The following is a 16,368-nucleotide window of genomic DNA, read 5'->3' as shown; positions in this document are numbered from 1 at the left end:
TACAGTCCATGGGGTCGCAAAGAGTCGGACACAACTGAGTGACTGAACTGAACTGAACTTTGATTATTTTTAGAATTTCATTTTTTTCTTCTCTATTGATTTATTAGCTATACCTCTTCATTATTTCTTTTTTTTAGTGTTGATGCTAGAGTTTATAATACGAAACTTAACCACCTATTTTTAAATACCGTTATCCTACTCTACATATAATAATGTTTAATAGCATACCTCCACTTTCCCCTCACAAACTTTATGCTATTGTCTTAATATATTTTATTTTTATATATGTTATAAAGCTCAAAATATATTTTTATTTTTCTTTAAATGATCAATTGTCTTTTAAAGATTTTTTGAAACGATTTGGTATTTATCCATGTATTTATCATTTCAGTCACTCTTAATTTCTTTGGGCTGCTCTGATTTTTCTATTTGGTATCATTTTCCTTCAACCTGAGGAACTCTTTAACAGCATTTCTTAATAAAGCAATTCTCCGCGAAATTACCCTCTCAGCCTTTGCTTATCTGAAAGTATCTTTATTTCATTAGACTGGTAACTTTTCTTTCAGCATTTTAAAGATGGCATTTTGGGGGCGAGTGCTCACACTGTTTCTGATGAAAACTGTTCGGACCTCTGTATGTAACGTATCTTTGCTCTTCTTCTCTACTTTTAAGATGTCTATCGCTTGTTTTCAGCAATTTGATTATAATGTCCTCTGGCAAGTTGTCTATTTGAGTTTTTTCCTGCTTCAGGTTCATTGAGCCTTTTGAATCTTTAGTGTACTTCTGCATTGCACCTCAAATGTCCATTTTTGGGAAAAGATCTAAGGTTGTGTAAAAAATAAGAGTCATAATCTAGACATGATCCTGTTTTGCCACATGTGCATGAGAGAGTATTCAAATCAAAGTAAAGCTGGTTGACCTTAAAATGATCTCCTTAGTCTTTAAATAAACTTCAAGCAACCTACATCCCTGTTAACTCATTTACTCATTCATTCATTCAGCCAGAGTGTCCTCAGTCCTGCCCTGATGTCAGGGACTTACCTGCTTAGAGCTGAGAGAACAAAGTTGAATCAGACAGTGCCCACTGCCCTCAAGAATCACAGAACAAGGTAAAAAACACCACTCCCCAAGGCAGACTGACACTTCAGAGACCCCGATAATGAAGGGTTTTCCGCAAATTCAAAAATAGCTTTTCTGCAAATTCAAAAACATTATAAATAACAAAGAGCTCAGAAGACTGTACATGGACAAACTTAGAAATATATCATTGATTTGAAGGTGGTAAATTTTAAAGAAAAGTAGGATGCAAAATTGTACATGTAGTATGGTTACAACCAAAACATTTTATATAGAGAAAAGACAGGAAGGAAATATACCAAAATGTCAACAGGAGGTAACTGGTTATTTGGTGATTATTTCATAATTATTGATCATTACTTTTTTCTTTTTTCTGGCCCACTTGATTTTAGGCCTTAGACTGTTTTGCATGCCTGTGATAATTGTTATTGTGCATTTATATAATAATTTTTTATTTTATAAAAATTTTATATAATAAGGGTAGCCATAGGGGATCTTCCTGACCCAGGGATTAAACCCATGTCTCCTGCACCAAAGGCAGATTCCTTATAGTCTGAGCCACCAGGGAAGTCCTATATAATGACTAGTAGCTCTTATTTAAGAATACTTAGTACATACCAGTCATCAATTATCACTACCTGCATTTTTCTCAGTTAATTCTCACAATCTATTGAGAGAAGCACCACTATTATCTTTATTTTACTGGTGTTCTTAGAGTTTAAAAAACTTTTCACCATCACGTAGCTAGCAAGAAGCAGTCAGGCAGCTTACGCTCCTCACTGCAGAGTGACTATGACAGCTTCAATTTCTTAGTGACACAAGCACCAAGCTTAACAAAGACTCTCTTTTAGTTAAGCTTCTTTGTGATGCCTGTTTATTAATTAAAAAACGTAAGAACTGCTAATGTTGAAAAGAGTGGCACAAAGATTATATTAGTCACTCAAGTTTTCTCATATATTTTTCTGTTTGAATGAAATCCTTTTTACTTTTTAAATTAAAAACAATTAGTCACACATTCAATTCTACTGCATTGATAACATGCTTGTCTCTGGATCATAATAATAGGACTTATTTAGACTGCAGCAACTGCCAGGCATCTATGACTAAGAATTTAATGACCCACCACAATATCATTAAGTCTCTACACATTTTTCCATGCCCAAATAAATTCTCTATAAATTTCAAGACCCAGTTCATATATTCCATGGTGCCTTCCAGAATCACTCTAGCCACTCTGCTAATTTTCCTTTCCCTGTACTCCAAAAACACAATAACCCTAACCCAACAATTTGCTTCTTGATCAAATATTGTTCCTAATTGATTCAAGCAATATTTTTTGTGTACATCTTATGTGCAGGATAGAATGCCCTCCATTGCTTTTTTGAGAGAAAATCTTATACTTTGGTTGCAACTGTTCTTGGATTTATTGTGTCACCTGCATGAGCAAACACAGAGTGGGTATCTAATATGTATTTTTGCATTTGCTTCCTCTCACCTGGTCCTAGAACTGGTGGTTTCTCCTACTGCCTTAGTCCTTTAATCCTCGTCCTTTCCCGGGGCCTCTGTGTTTGAAAACTATATTACCTCTCCATTAATCATCAGCGTTTTAAAATTCCAAAAGTTATTCAGCACCTCCTCTTAATTTCTCCCTGTATCATTTTAATTCCTCTTCTAAACATAATCTCCTCTTGAAGGATATATATGGGGTTTTGTCTATATTTAGCTCTTGGCTTCTTATTCCCCTATCTTCCTCTGCCTTCCTGTTCTGTTTCATTTGTTCCTTAGATGTTGCTGTTCCCTTGGGGCAAACACACATGCAAGCACACACACCCACACTTCCCACTTCTGAGCTTTCCCTCCAATGAGGAATATCTTTTTAAAGTCCTTTATGTTGTTGTTGTTCAGTTGCTAAGTTGTGTCCAATTCTTTGTGACTCCATGAACAGCAGCACGCTGGGCTTCCCTGTCCTTCACTATCTCCTGGAGTTTGCTCAAACTCGTGTCCGTTGAGTCGGTGATACCATCCAACCACCCCATCCTCTGTCACCCCCTTCTCCTCCTGCCTTCAATCTTTCCCAGCATCAGGGTCTTTTCCAATGAGTTGTCTCTTCGCGTCAGGTGGCCTTTACGTAGTAAGTCCTTTGTATATTGAGAATTCTTAATTGTATCAGTTAGGATCTTTGCAAGTAACAGACTACCCTCACTAGAGTGACTTTAAACAATAAAGTAGTACTGTCTCAGGTAATAAGACTGCTGGAGGAGGGTAGCCTCTGGCTGGTGGGTGTGTAGTTTGGGGAGATTAGCAGGGCCTGGGCCCTTCTCTCTTCTTGCTCTGCCTTTCTCAGCACGTCACTTTCTCCTTGAGAGAGCTCTTCTCATGGTGATTGATGGTTACGACACATCTAGGCATCTAGACTCAGAATACCCAGGGCAAGGCACCCCCTCTTCTACTTCTTTCTTCATTTATTTATTATTTTTGGTTGTATTGGGTCTTCGTTGCTGGAAGCGGGCTTTCTCTAGTTGCAATAAGTCGAGGCTACTCTTTGTTGTGGTGCATTGGTTTCTCATTGCAGTGGCTTCTCTTGTAGAGCACGGGCTCTAGGGTGAGTGGGCTTCAGTAGTTGTGGCACCTGGACTTGGTAGTTGTGGCTCCTGGGCTCTAGAGCACAGGCTCAATAGTTGGGGCGCACAGGCTTATTTGTTCCTCAGCACGTGGGATCCTTCCAAACCAGGGGTCAAGCCTGTGTCTCCTGCGTTGGTAGGTGGATTCTTTATCACTGACTCACTGGGGAAGCTCCTTGCCTGGCATTCTTATTCCACAAATGCTACACAGAATATGCACTATCTTTTGGAGCTGATATTTTCAGAGTAGCAAGAAACATTTTGCTAGTTAACAGGGATCTTTTAAAAAAAAAAAAAAAAGAAGAAGACAGGGCAGAGGAAAGCTAAGTTTGATAGGGATTGAGGAGCTGGGAAGGACAAATGAAAAAACACATGTCACCAGCCACAGAGGCAGGAGCTCAGGTAGTAGATTTTAGCTCAGTACAACTTTCTGTTGGAAAAAAAAATGAACTGAGTGATGTTATGAAGTAGGAATACTGGAAGTATCCAAGTAGTATATATTTGACCTACACCCAAGGATGTTGTCGGAGAAGGCCATGGCACCCCACTCCAGTACTCTTGCCTCGAAAATCCCATGGACGGAGGAGCCTGGTAGGCTGCAGTCCGTGGGGTCGCGAAGAGTCAGACACGACTGAGCGACTTCACTTTCACTTTTCACTTTCATGCATTGGAGAAGGATATGGCAACCCACTCCAGTGTTCTTGCCTGGAGAATCCCAGGGACGGCGGAGCCCGGTGGGCTGCCGTCTACGGGGTCGCACAGAGTCAGACACGACAGAAGCGACTTAGCAGGAGTAGCAGCAAGGATGTTGTGGAAAGGATTTTTATGTAGGTTAGGAGGCTGGAGTAGATCCAGGGTTCTTAAACCTTTTAGAGTCAGGTGCCCCCAGGAATCCAAAGAAAGGGAAGGACCTTTGTTTTCCTCTGAAAATTCACATGCCCACTGAACTGATTACTTATGGCGGCATAATAAATCACCCCTGAGAACTTAGTGGCTTATTATCTCACAGTTTTTGTGGGTCAGGGATTCAGAAGCAGTTTAGCTGGGAGATTCTGGTTCATGAGGTTAAAGTTAAGAGGTCGACCAGGGCTGCAGTCATCTAACACAGTGGCTGTCAGCTGAGAGTGACTTTGCCCCTCAGGGGACATTTGACAATGTCTGAAGACACATTTGATTATCACCAAGAGTGTGTTGTGTGTGCTATCAGCATCTAGGGAGTGGAGGTCAGAGATGTTGTTAAACTTCCCACAGTGCACTAGAGAGCTCAACACACAAAAATGATCCGGCCCCAAATGTCAAGAGTGCTGAAGCTGAGAAACCCTGGTCCACAGGCTGGATTGGGTTGGAAGGACCCCCCTCTGAGGTGGCTCATTCATGGGGCTGGTGAGGGCTGCCAGTGTCCTCACAGCAAGGTGGCAGCTTTCCCCAAGTGAACTGAGAGAGACAGCAAGGAGGGCCTGTATGCAGCGCCTTTACGACTGCGTTTCTGGGAGCAAGTCACCGAACAAGCCCACAAGGAAAGGGAGAGGAATCAACTTTCACTGTTGGAGGGGAGAATTATCAAAGAATTTGTGGGCATATCTTAGAATCAACACACCCTCATACAATAACATTTTAACCTGTCAAATTTGAGGGTTCACAGATTCCCTTCATGAATCCCCAAGTTAAAGGATCCCTCAGGTTCCCTTGAGCTCCAACAGTTAAAAATCTATCAACCCACAATCAGGAAATTGGCAAGGATAGGTAAAAACTGGCAAAACAACAAAACAAAACAAGAAAAAGAAACCCCTCAGTATTCTACCCCCTGTTATATAGTTCAAGCTCCTGTTTTCACATGTCTTTTCTTACCTGCTTCTGGGTTTTTAATCCAAAGTCCTTGTAATTTACTGTCTTATATTCTATTTCATTCTAAATGTAATATCACTGAATTTCATTCTAAAGCAGACCAGAAGTATTGAGCCTCTGTCATTTGCAGATTGGAGAGTTGAGACTACATTTTAAGAGAAAGATTGGCTGGGATTTCAAGACCTCCCTCACCATGAGATAAAACAAGTAGGACAAGGACGTCCCTGAGGGTCTAGTGGTTAGGACTCTGCTTCCACTGCAGGGGGTGCCAGTTCGATCCCTGGTCTGGGAACTAAGATCCCACATGCTGGTAGGCTGGGCCAAAAACTAAAAAACAAAGCCCCACACACCCAACTAGGACTATTAATTTTGCAAGTAAAAGTAGCTCTCATTGTCTATCAGAGAAAATGAAGGACAGCGGGTTAAGTGATGCATTCAAATCCATTCACTGATTTCCTGATGACTTGTTTAATTTCAGCCCATAAATTTATTTGCTTTCCATTAAATAAAGCAACTTCCAAGATTGTGGCTCCAAGAGTGTTCCTTGGAATAAGAACAGGATATATTTTTTTACTTACATTTAAAAAAAATTTTCTACAAAATCATTTTTTGGTAACAATTTTCTGCTTTCAGAACAGAGAGGCATATAGTTTACTGGATATAAAATGACTTTCTCAACCCAGTGCTTTGATAGATCAAAGCAGGGAAGCTCTAATACACTTACTTGGTTATCTGCCCTTGAAATATCTCAGCTGAGCACCTTGGGGCAAACTATCAATGGAGCAAAGGGTTTTAAAAACAAGGTCCAGGTGTTTTTCCTGGCCTGGAAATGCTGCCATCTTTGCTTCTTGCTGTCCCTTTGATCACCTTTGGAAAAACAGGGCCTGTGACAAGAACAGTCAGGCTCAGGCACTGCGGTTTCCTCAAAGATCCGAGTTTTAATGGGAGGCGCTCGCGAAACCACATCTGTGGGAGGGGGGCCTCCTTTCACAGGCTTCTTGGGATAGAAGTGGACATCATTTGTGACAGGAAGGCACCATGGAAAATGGACAAGGAGCCCACTCCTCGGGCATCAGATAGTACCTGTTGATCTCTCGTCCACGGGAAGTTAAGCCTCTGTGTGTCCTTGTCATGGGGGCTCAACTTCTGCTCCCCAGCTGAATGGTGGGGCTCCGTTCATTACCAAGCACGGTAGGGTCTGGCAGGTTAACTGGACACATAGCGTCCTAAAGGGGGTGGTCCTCACTGTTTCATATACTTCCTGAAATTTGTAGGATGATTGATAGATAAGTTGGCTGAGTTTCATGCCTACCATAGAGAAATGACAGCTACAAAGAGACACTGTCAATCTAGTTGAAAGCTCCTATAGTCTTGAATTTTGTGTAAAAGCCAGGCAAAAAAAAAATTTATTTTTTTCACTTAAAAATTACAAAAATATACGGAGATTTTTAAATTAATTATTTTCTAGTTTTAAGATAAAATACAGTAGTTTCAATGTATTGATCTTTTTCTGAAGCACTTAGAACAGAACCAGGCAAATAAAACATACTATATCTAAGTGTTGGTTAAATGAATAAGTAAACAATGAAGATATCATAGACAAACTTAAAAGATGACATACTATGAAGAAGTATCTTTGACCTCTAAAAATTCAACAAGTTACTATTAATATTTATCTGGGTTTTATTTTATTTTATTCTTTTGGCTGAGCCTCGCTGCATATGGAATCTTAATTCCCCAACCACAGATGGAACCAGTGTCCACCTGCAGTGGAAGGGCAGAGTCTTACTGGACCACCAGGGAAGTCTCTACGTGGGATTTAAATCAGGCTTCCTGAGCTTTACTTAGGACGTGGGATTTATAATGCGAAGGTGAGTTTTGCGGGGGGCCCCACCCTGGACTTCCCATTGTTCAGCCCAGAGTCCCCTGTATCAGGACCGTCCTCCCAGAAATTATCCCCCCTCTGCATGAGGCCTTGACCCACCCTTCACCCTTCTACCCTTTGGAGTGCTGAGGACAGCCGCCCAGACCTCCCTGCTTCCCTCTTTTTTGCTGCTATCATAAGGCAAGCCCATTGACCCATTTCCATTTCAAGAGTTTTCCTTCTAATCACTAGGGAGCAGGTGACTGCTAACAGTCAGGACCCATGTGGAGGTTCCAGAAACTTACCACGGTCTCACCTCCGCTCCATAGTTCCTTGCTCTCTTATCCTTAACCAGCCGGCAGAGCTCACCCTCCCCTTGGAGACCACTTTGACCAAGTGGATCTTTTCCCGGGTAAAACCCAAATTTCCAGTCAGAAAAGATGGCCAGTCCCTTGGAAGTGCAGAAAAATGGGTGCCCCTTTGACTACCCAGTGGGTGGTTATAACCCACCCAGGAGTGAAGCCTGGAAAAAGTTTTCTCAGAAACCAAGGCTAGCAGCAATCTTGCAGGCCTGTGTTCTGGAATTGAAGGCAAGAGTGTCTTGGAGATAAACAGCCCCAACTAAGGTGCCCCAACTAAGGCTTCCCTGGTGGCTCAGACGGTAAAGTGTCTGCCTGCAATGAGGGAGACCCAGGTTCGATCCCTGGTTCGGGAAGATCCCCTGGAGAAGGAAATGGCAATCCACTCCAGTACTCTTACCTGGAAAATTCCATGGACGGAGGAGCCTTATAGGCTACAGTCCATGGGGTCGAAAAGAGTCAGACATGACTGAGTGACTTCACTTCAAAGTGCCTGAGGAGGTGGCTTTGGAGGGGGACTCCAGAAAGTCAACCATCAGTGCCTGTGCCCCTCTGCCACAGTGCCTTCTGTTTCCAGCTAAGGGCACCCAGGATCTCTCAAGGGGAAATCTTAGAAAAGACTTTGAGGGGACTTCCCTGGTGGTCCAGTGGTTAAGACTCTGTGCTCCCAATGCAGGGGACCCAGGTCTGATCCCTGCTCAAGGAACTAGATCCCACATGCCACAGCTAAAAGATCCTGCAGGGCACCATGAAAGTGCTGCCAAATAAGGCCTGTTGTAGCCAAATTAATTAATTAATTAAAAAACAAAAAGACTTAGGGGACACCAGACCAGTGCTTATCTGTAGTAAAGAGCAGGGATAATGAGAGTGTGACAGGAAAATTGACTTTCCAACTATATTAAAAAAGATGTATTGTTTTTATTGCATGCATGCATGCTTAGTTGCTTCAGTTGTGTCCAACTCTCTGTGACCCCATGGACTGTAGCCCACCAGGCTTCTCTGCCCATGGGATTCTCCAAGCAAGAATACTGGAGTGGGTTGCCATACCCTTCCCAGGGGATCTTCCTGACCCAGGAATTGAATCCATGTCTCTTGGATCTCCTGCACTGCAGGCAGATTCTTTACCACTGAGCCACTGGGGAAGCTGATTATTTTTATTTTCTGATTATTAAGGCTTATTGTGGGAAAATGTGAAAAACCCGAACATAAAAAGTACCTATAAGGCTACCACATAAAGATTGCTACTTTTACATTTTTGGGGTTTCTTCTCAATCTTTTTTTTTTCTATGCATGTATATTTTCAATTTTTCTTATAGAATTGCTTCATGTTGTAGAATATAACTTTCAAAAATTTAATTTGTTAACTAAATTTTGAATCTAATTTCAACTTTAATGAGATGAATGTACGTAGATAGTGGGATAAGCAAGTGAAATGTAAAAACAAGTGTGTTTTAAGATCTTTCAGCAAGACTTTCATGTCTTTAAGCAAGTTGAAATGTCTAAAATTGACAGAGGTGGCTGAGAGGAGGGGGGTGTTTGGGGCTAGGGGTGGATGAGAAGAGCTTGGTATTGACTGTCAAGGTACTTTCTGAAGCCATGTGGTCTTTGCTGCTGTGGCCACAAAATCACACTGTATCAGGCACTGATCTAAGTACTTCACATTCTAACTCATGGAAACTAAAGAAACAAAAATTGTCCCAAGCCTTCAGAACAACTCCATGAGTAGGTGCTGTGATCCTCACCTACAGATGAGGAATATGAGGCAAAGAGAGGTTTACTAACCTGTCCAAGGTCTCACAACAGGTAAAGCCAGGACTGAAGCCCAGGCAGTGTATCTGGAGACCATGCTCTCCTGCCCTGGGCTTTGGCTGTGGGCTCATCACACCAGGCCCCCTTCCCTTCAAGCTACAAGGGTTCAGAGCAGTCACACCAACCTCCTTCATTTGGGTAAATACAGTGCTTTCTTCATTTCAGGCATCAGTGGCTCTGTCCTTCTTGTCCCCCTCATGCAGAGAGTGGGCTCAGATGCTCCCTTTGACTAACCTGCTTGGTTAGTTTCTATGGCTTCTCCCTGCCTCATTCCTCCAAGCAGGAGCCACACCAGCAGACAGCAGACTGGGTCTGGCCTCAGACAGCCATCATACATTTCCCTGCTCATCATCCCTTTTCCCAGAGAGGCCCTGGAGGCACTCTGTGGGGATGTGAGTGTGAGCTCATCAGATGTCAGGGTACCTGGATGAGTATGCAGTCCCCAGAAGGAGAGGGCCAGCCCAGCAGAAACGTGACAGTTGGAAACTCAGACAGGGACTTCGGGCCCAAGAACCTGCACTGGGGTCCCTTTGCTGTGCACACTGGGCTGGAGAGCAGCCGTCCACTTGGTCTGGCTCAAGAAAAGGGGAAGCCTTACGATAAAGCTACAGAGGCCTTGGAGTCCAAAGGAAGGAAATAGAAGGAAGAGGGAAGTAGAAAGTAAGGAGCTAAAGTCTTCTCTTGCCTTTGAGGTGGGAGCCGAGTGACTTCTCTGGAACTCTGCTGGGCACCTCCCTTCCCTTTGATGACTTCCACTAGCTCTTCATGTAGAGTCCAAGTTGGTCCCCAGCCCCATGTCTGCATAATGACATCTCACCTCTAGTCCCTCATCACTGAGGGACCAGAGGTTATTATTATTATTTAATTGATTGGTATTTCAAAATCAACTTCAGTGAGGTATAACTTAATAATGCATCTGTTTAAAGTGTGTAAATGACTTTGACCTCGCAATCAAGACATATAACCTTTCCATCACCCCCAAAGCATTCCATGAGGGAGCAATCTTTTTTTTTTTTCCTTTGTACAGATTACTGAACATATTGATCGTCAGTTGCTGGCCTTGGGTTAGGCGAAGGGGACTGTCATGTGATCCATCCATTCAGCAGAATTTGTGTAACGGCCAGGGCTTCCAAGATGGCTCAGTGAGTAAAGAATCTGCTTGCAATGCAGGAGACACAGGAAACGCAGATTCGATTCCTGGGTTGGGAAGATCCCCTGGAGAAGGAAATGGGAACCAGCTCCAGTGTTCTTGCTGGAAAACCCCATGGACAGAGGAGCCTGGCGGACTATAGTCTAAAGGGCCGCAAAGAGTCGGATACGACTAAGCACGCAGGAATGGCATGACAGGCAAAAACAGGTATGTTGAAAACAGTCATCCATTAGCTGTAGGACCTGGGACAAGTCACTTAGCCTCATTGTGCCTATTTCCTATCAGGAGAGTAAAGATAATAATGTCTACCTCACAGGGTTGTAAATAGTGTGCAAGAGGGTACTCGGACTGCAGTTCTGATGGAGACTCCGAAATATAATTGACGTGAACAGGAAACAGTCTGAGAAGAGTTTTAAGAATCTTAGAACCCTCAATCAGGTCGGGGTTATAAAGGAAGTCAGCATGTAGTGGGGGACCATCTTATAAGAAGCCGTGCTGAGAGCCCATCTTTCTCTTCCAGGAAGGGGAAGTGGGTGACTTTCTTGGAAGGCTTGTCTGGAAGCCCTCTGCCTGGGGCATGCTGGACTAGAGTCTGTCTCCCACCGGGGAATATAGAACAGACCGAGTGCTTTGCAGGAGAGGTTGAAGAGGAGAGGCTGGAGAGAGGAGGTTGGAGAGGGTCACTGTGCTGGAACTGGCCAAGCTTCTAGAGAGTCAGGGTGGGGGTGGGGGGGCCCAGGGGTGACCAGCAGGAGTAGTGAGCAGTCCTCTCGTGGCCTGTCCAGTGAAGCTGCCTGTGTTTTGGGGGAGCCTGGCAGCATGAAGCTGGAGGCAAATGTCTGACTTTAAGACCTGCCCCATGAAACCACAATAGACACATCTGCCAGGCTCGAGGTGCCCAGAAGGCACTCCCTGAGAGCCGACGAAAGCACCCTAAGAAAGTCAGTGTCACTTACCTGCCAGAGACAGATCAGCCAGATGCCTGTGCATGGGGGACCTGTCCCAGCCTCCAGCCTTTGCTTCCCTTCCTTCTCCTCTCCGGGACCTTGAAACTGGCCAGAAACTCAGGCAGGAAGAGGAGTGCCTGACAAAGAACCATTGTGTCCCTTTCCCATCTCAGCCTCCAGCCTGAAGCCTGCCCAGTGGAGCCAAAGGAGGGAGAAATGGTAACGTTAAAACCAAGTCTGGAGATTTGATTGTCATCTTGGATTGGGCTGAGTTGAAATGGTTGAATCTTAGAGTCACTATGGGGTGTAAAAGACCGTCTGCCTTTATAGAAGGGAAGTCAAGGGCCTCCCTGCAGAGTTTTTTTTCCTCCAGTGGCAGCAGAAAAGTTCCTTCACTGAACAATTTTAAAAGGGTGGTGGGAGAAAAATACAGTAAGTCCCCTGCAAACAAACTTTCAAGTTTCGAAATTTCAAAGACGTGAACAAGTGTTTCATCAACATCAGGCATGGGTGACATTGCAGCTTGCCCTCCGTCTTCTATTGCTGATGATCCTTCCACTCTACTGGCTCCCACCTCCTCTCCTTCCTCCAGTCAGTAACGCTTCTTGCCTGTTCACTGGATGCCGTTCCCTGTATGCCAACTGTTGTACTGTACCACTGCACTTTTCAGGGTACTATTGTTGTTGTTGTTGAGTCGCTCAGTCGTGTCCCGACTTTGACCCCATGGACTGCAGCACACCAGGCTTCCCTGTCCATCACCACCTCCCAGAGCTTGCTCAAACTCCTGTCCATTGGGTTGGTGATGCCACCCAACCATCTCACTCTCTGTTGGCCCTTTCTCTCCCTGCCTTCAATCTTTCCCAGCATCAGGGTCTTTTCTAATAAGTTGGCTCTTCATATCAGGTGGCCAAAGTATTGGAGCTTCAGCTTCAGCATCTGTCTTTCCAATGAATATTCAGGGTTGATTTCTTTTAGGATTGACTAGTTTGATCTCCTTGATCTCAGAGTACTATACTCTAAGATTGGAGAAGTAAATGGCAACCCACTCCAGTGTTCTTGCCTGGAGAATCCCAAGGACGGGGGAGCCTGGTGGGCTGCGTCTATGGGGTCGCACATAGTCGGACACGACTGAGGCGACTTAGCAGCATACTCTAAGATTAAAACTGTTTTATTTTTTGCTTTTTATATATTATTTTTCAGAAAAGTATTATAAACCTATTATACTACAGTGGTTAGCCTGGTGGCTCAGACAGTAAACAATTTGCCTGCAATGCAGGAGACCTGGGTTTAATTCCTGGATCAGGAAGATCCCCTGGAGAAGGGAATGGCAACACATTCCAGTATTCTTGTCTGGAGAATCCCATGGACAGAGGAGCCTGGTGAGTTACAGTTCATGGGGTCACAAAGAGTTGGAGCCAACTGAGTGACTAAAACATACTACAGTACTATATGACTGATTGTGTTAGTTGGGTACCTAGGCTAACTCTGACTTATGAACAAATTAAACTTATGAACGCATTCTTGGACCAGAACTCATTTGTATATAGACTTACGCTAAATGGTTTTGATCACAAGTTGTGCTTGTTCAACATAATATAGATAAGATGTGTTTTGTTTGGCAGGGGTGTTAGGTGTGTTTCCACAGTTGTTGCCATAAGTCAAGCTTTCCAGGAGAAGTGATCCCCTGCACCAGGGTTAGTGAGGGGTGGTAGCTGAGATGACCAGGCTGCAGTTCACCAGGTTCAAGGCAGCTCTCCGTGCCTGTGATCCACTGGCCCTTGTCCCTAGGGAGTCACTAACCCAGTGCAGCAAGATCTCCTCAGATTGGCCCAGCCAGTTGGAGCTGTTTCCTGGTGTCCTGGGCACCACAGTGGCTTCCCCAACCCAAGCAGGAATGAAATCACCACCAGTCCAATTGGAATCCAGTGCCCACTCAGACAAAGGAGTTCAGCTCCAGACAAGCACAGCGTGATCATCTTCTGGGCAAGGACCCTGGGGTTCACAGCAAAAAAATAAAGCTAAAAAGGAAAAGAAGAGCCTGGCGTCTCCATGGGTTGCTGACCATGACCTTGACAGTGTCAGCGAAGCCTGACTTTGTCTGGGAGATGAGCACTGTGCTGTGCTTAGTCACTCCATCGTGTCCACTCTTTGCAACCCCGTGGACTGTAGCCCGCTAGGCTCCTCCATCCATTCTCTAGGTAAGAATACTGAAGTGGGTTGCTGTGCCCTCCTCCAGGGTATCTTCCCAACCCAGGGATCAAACCCAGATCTCCTGCATTGCAAGCTGAGTCTTTACCATCTGAGCCACCAGGGAAGTCCAAGATGAGCACTAAGTACTGCCATTTAAACTATCCCGGGCAACTGTTTCTATTTCTATGATGGTTTGTATCTTTCTTCAGGAACACCACAGAATGTCAGAGTAGCTGAGTGAGGTGTAGTGATTCTCCATAGCTGTGGTTCTGGGAAGGCCTTGCATACATGGACTGCTGAGAATCTGATGGGTTCTATCGACCCATTGCCCAGAAAAAAGTGTGCCTGGGCCTCACCTTCCTTCCCATCCACTTCCCAGGGACTGACAGGCACTTGACCACCATTCTTGACCCCCTTGGTCCTTGCTGGTAGAGCCCACTTCCCTCTAAACAGGCTGAAAACACCAGATATTCTGGGTCTAACTTCCCTCACAGCTGTGTCCCAGCCTTGGCCAGTGAGACCAGGTCTACTAGGAGTAATGGAGAAAAGTCTGTCTTGGGACTTCTCTGGTGGTACAGTGGATAAGAATTTGCCTGCTAATGCAAGGGACACAGGTTTGATCCTTCATCCGGGAAGATCCCACATGCTACGGGGCAACTAAGCCCATGCACCATAACTACTGAGCCTGCACACTTAGAGGCCGTGCTCTATAACAAAAGAAGCTACCAAGTGAGAATCCAGCACACCTAAACTAAGAAGAGTAGCCCCCACTCACTGAAACTAGAGAAAGCCCGGGAGCAGAAACAAAGACCCAGCACAGAAGTAAATCAATATATAAAAAAGTGAAAAATCTTTTTAGTAAAAAGAGAAGGATGACCGGGCAACTCTCTCCTCCTGTAGATGTTGATGCTAGAAGTCCAGCTGCCACTGTGTCACCGTCAAGAAAAATAGAGAGCTGAATTAAGCAATCCTGCCACTGTCCACTTCTGGACAGTTCAGTTCAGTCGCTCAGCCGTGTCTGACTCTTTGCGACCCCATGAATAGCAGCATGCCAGGCCTCCCTGTCCATCACCAACTCCCAGACTTCACCCAAATTCATGTCCATTGAGTCGGTGATGCCGTCCATCCAACCATCTCATCCTCTGTCGTCCCCTTCTCCTCCTGCCCCCAATCCTTCCCAGCATCAGGGTCTTTTCCAATGAGTCAGCTCTTGCATCAAGTGGCCAAAGTATTGGAGTTTCAGCTTCAACATCAGTCCTTCCAATGAATACACAGGACTGATCTCCTTTAGGATGGACTGGTTGGATCTCCTTGCAGTCCAAAGGACTCTCAAGAGTCTTCTCTAACACCACAGTTCAAAAGCATCAATTCTTCTGTGCTCAGCTTTCTTTATAGTCCAACTCTCACATCCATACATGACTACTGGAAAAACCATAGCCTTGACTAGATGGACCTTTGTTGGCAAAGTAATGTCTCTGCTTTTTAATATGCTGTCTAGGTTGGTCGTAACTTTCCTTCCAAGGAGTAAGTGTCTTTTAATTTCATGGCTGAAATCGCCATCTGCAGTGATTTTGGAGCCCCTGAAAATAAAGTCAGCCATTGTTTCCACTGTTTCCCCATCTATTTGCCTTGAAGAGATGGGACCGGAGAGATGACATGTATTATTATTGTTGGAACTGCTTTCCTTTTCAAGATTTTTTTTTTGATGTAGACCATTTTAAAAGTCTTTATTGAATTTGTTACAATATTGCTTCTGTTCTATGTTTTAGTTTTTTTTGTCTAAAAGGCATGTAGGATCTTAGCTCCCTGACCAGGGATCAAACCCATGCCCCCTGTATTGGAAGGCAAAGTCTTAACCACTGGACCACCAGGGAAGTTCCTGCTTTCCTTTTCTTACTGCTGAAAGCAATTGCTGACTCAATGGATTCCCTGATGACCATCCATCACCTTCTAAGAGTTCACAGACCCAGCACTGGAAGCTGTGAACTAGAGCCTGGTCTCCTCATTCTAGCGATTGTCTTCTTGGGTCCTCAACTTCCTCAACTATCAGCCCACAGAAAGGCAAAGGCAGGCTACATCAGGGGTCTCCAAGCCATGCTGGGCTGTCTTAACTTTCTGAGAGAATTTGTATGCAAAGCAGTCTTCATATATGGGGGATGATGTGTAAGAAACATCATGCTGGGAAACACAGGTTCTCAACCTGCTCAATTCCAATCTGTGGTGGGAACTTGGACAGTCTCACCTCTCCAAGACTCAGTTTCCACATCTGCCACTTCACACTACCTTGTCTTAAGGGACTGTATGTGTGTGCGTGCTAAGTTGCTTGTCACATTTGACTCTTTGTGATGCCATGGACTGTAGCCCGCCAGACTCCTCTGTCCATTAGATTTTCCTGGCAAGAATACCGGAGTAGGTTGCCATGCCCTCTTCCAGAGGACCTTCCTTACCCAGGGATCAAATCCAAGTCTCTTATGTCTCCTGTATTGGAAAGCGGGTTCTTTACTAG

This window comes from Giraffa tippelskirchi, chromosome 5, assembly GCF_054371585.1.
Source record: "Giraffa tippelskirchi isolate mGirTip1 chromosome 5, T2T-mGirTip1v1.2.pri, whole genome shotgun sequence".
Classification (NCBI taxonomy): domain Eukaryota; kingdom Metazoa; phylum Chordata; class Mammalia; order Artiodactyla; family Giraffidae; genus Giraffa; species Giraffa tippelskirchi.
Note: the sequence above shows the minus strand (reverse complement) of the source record.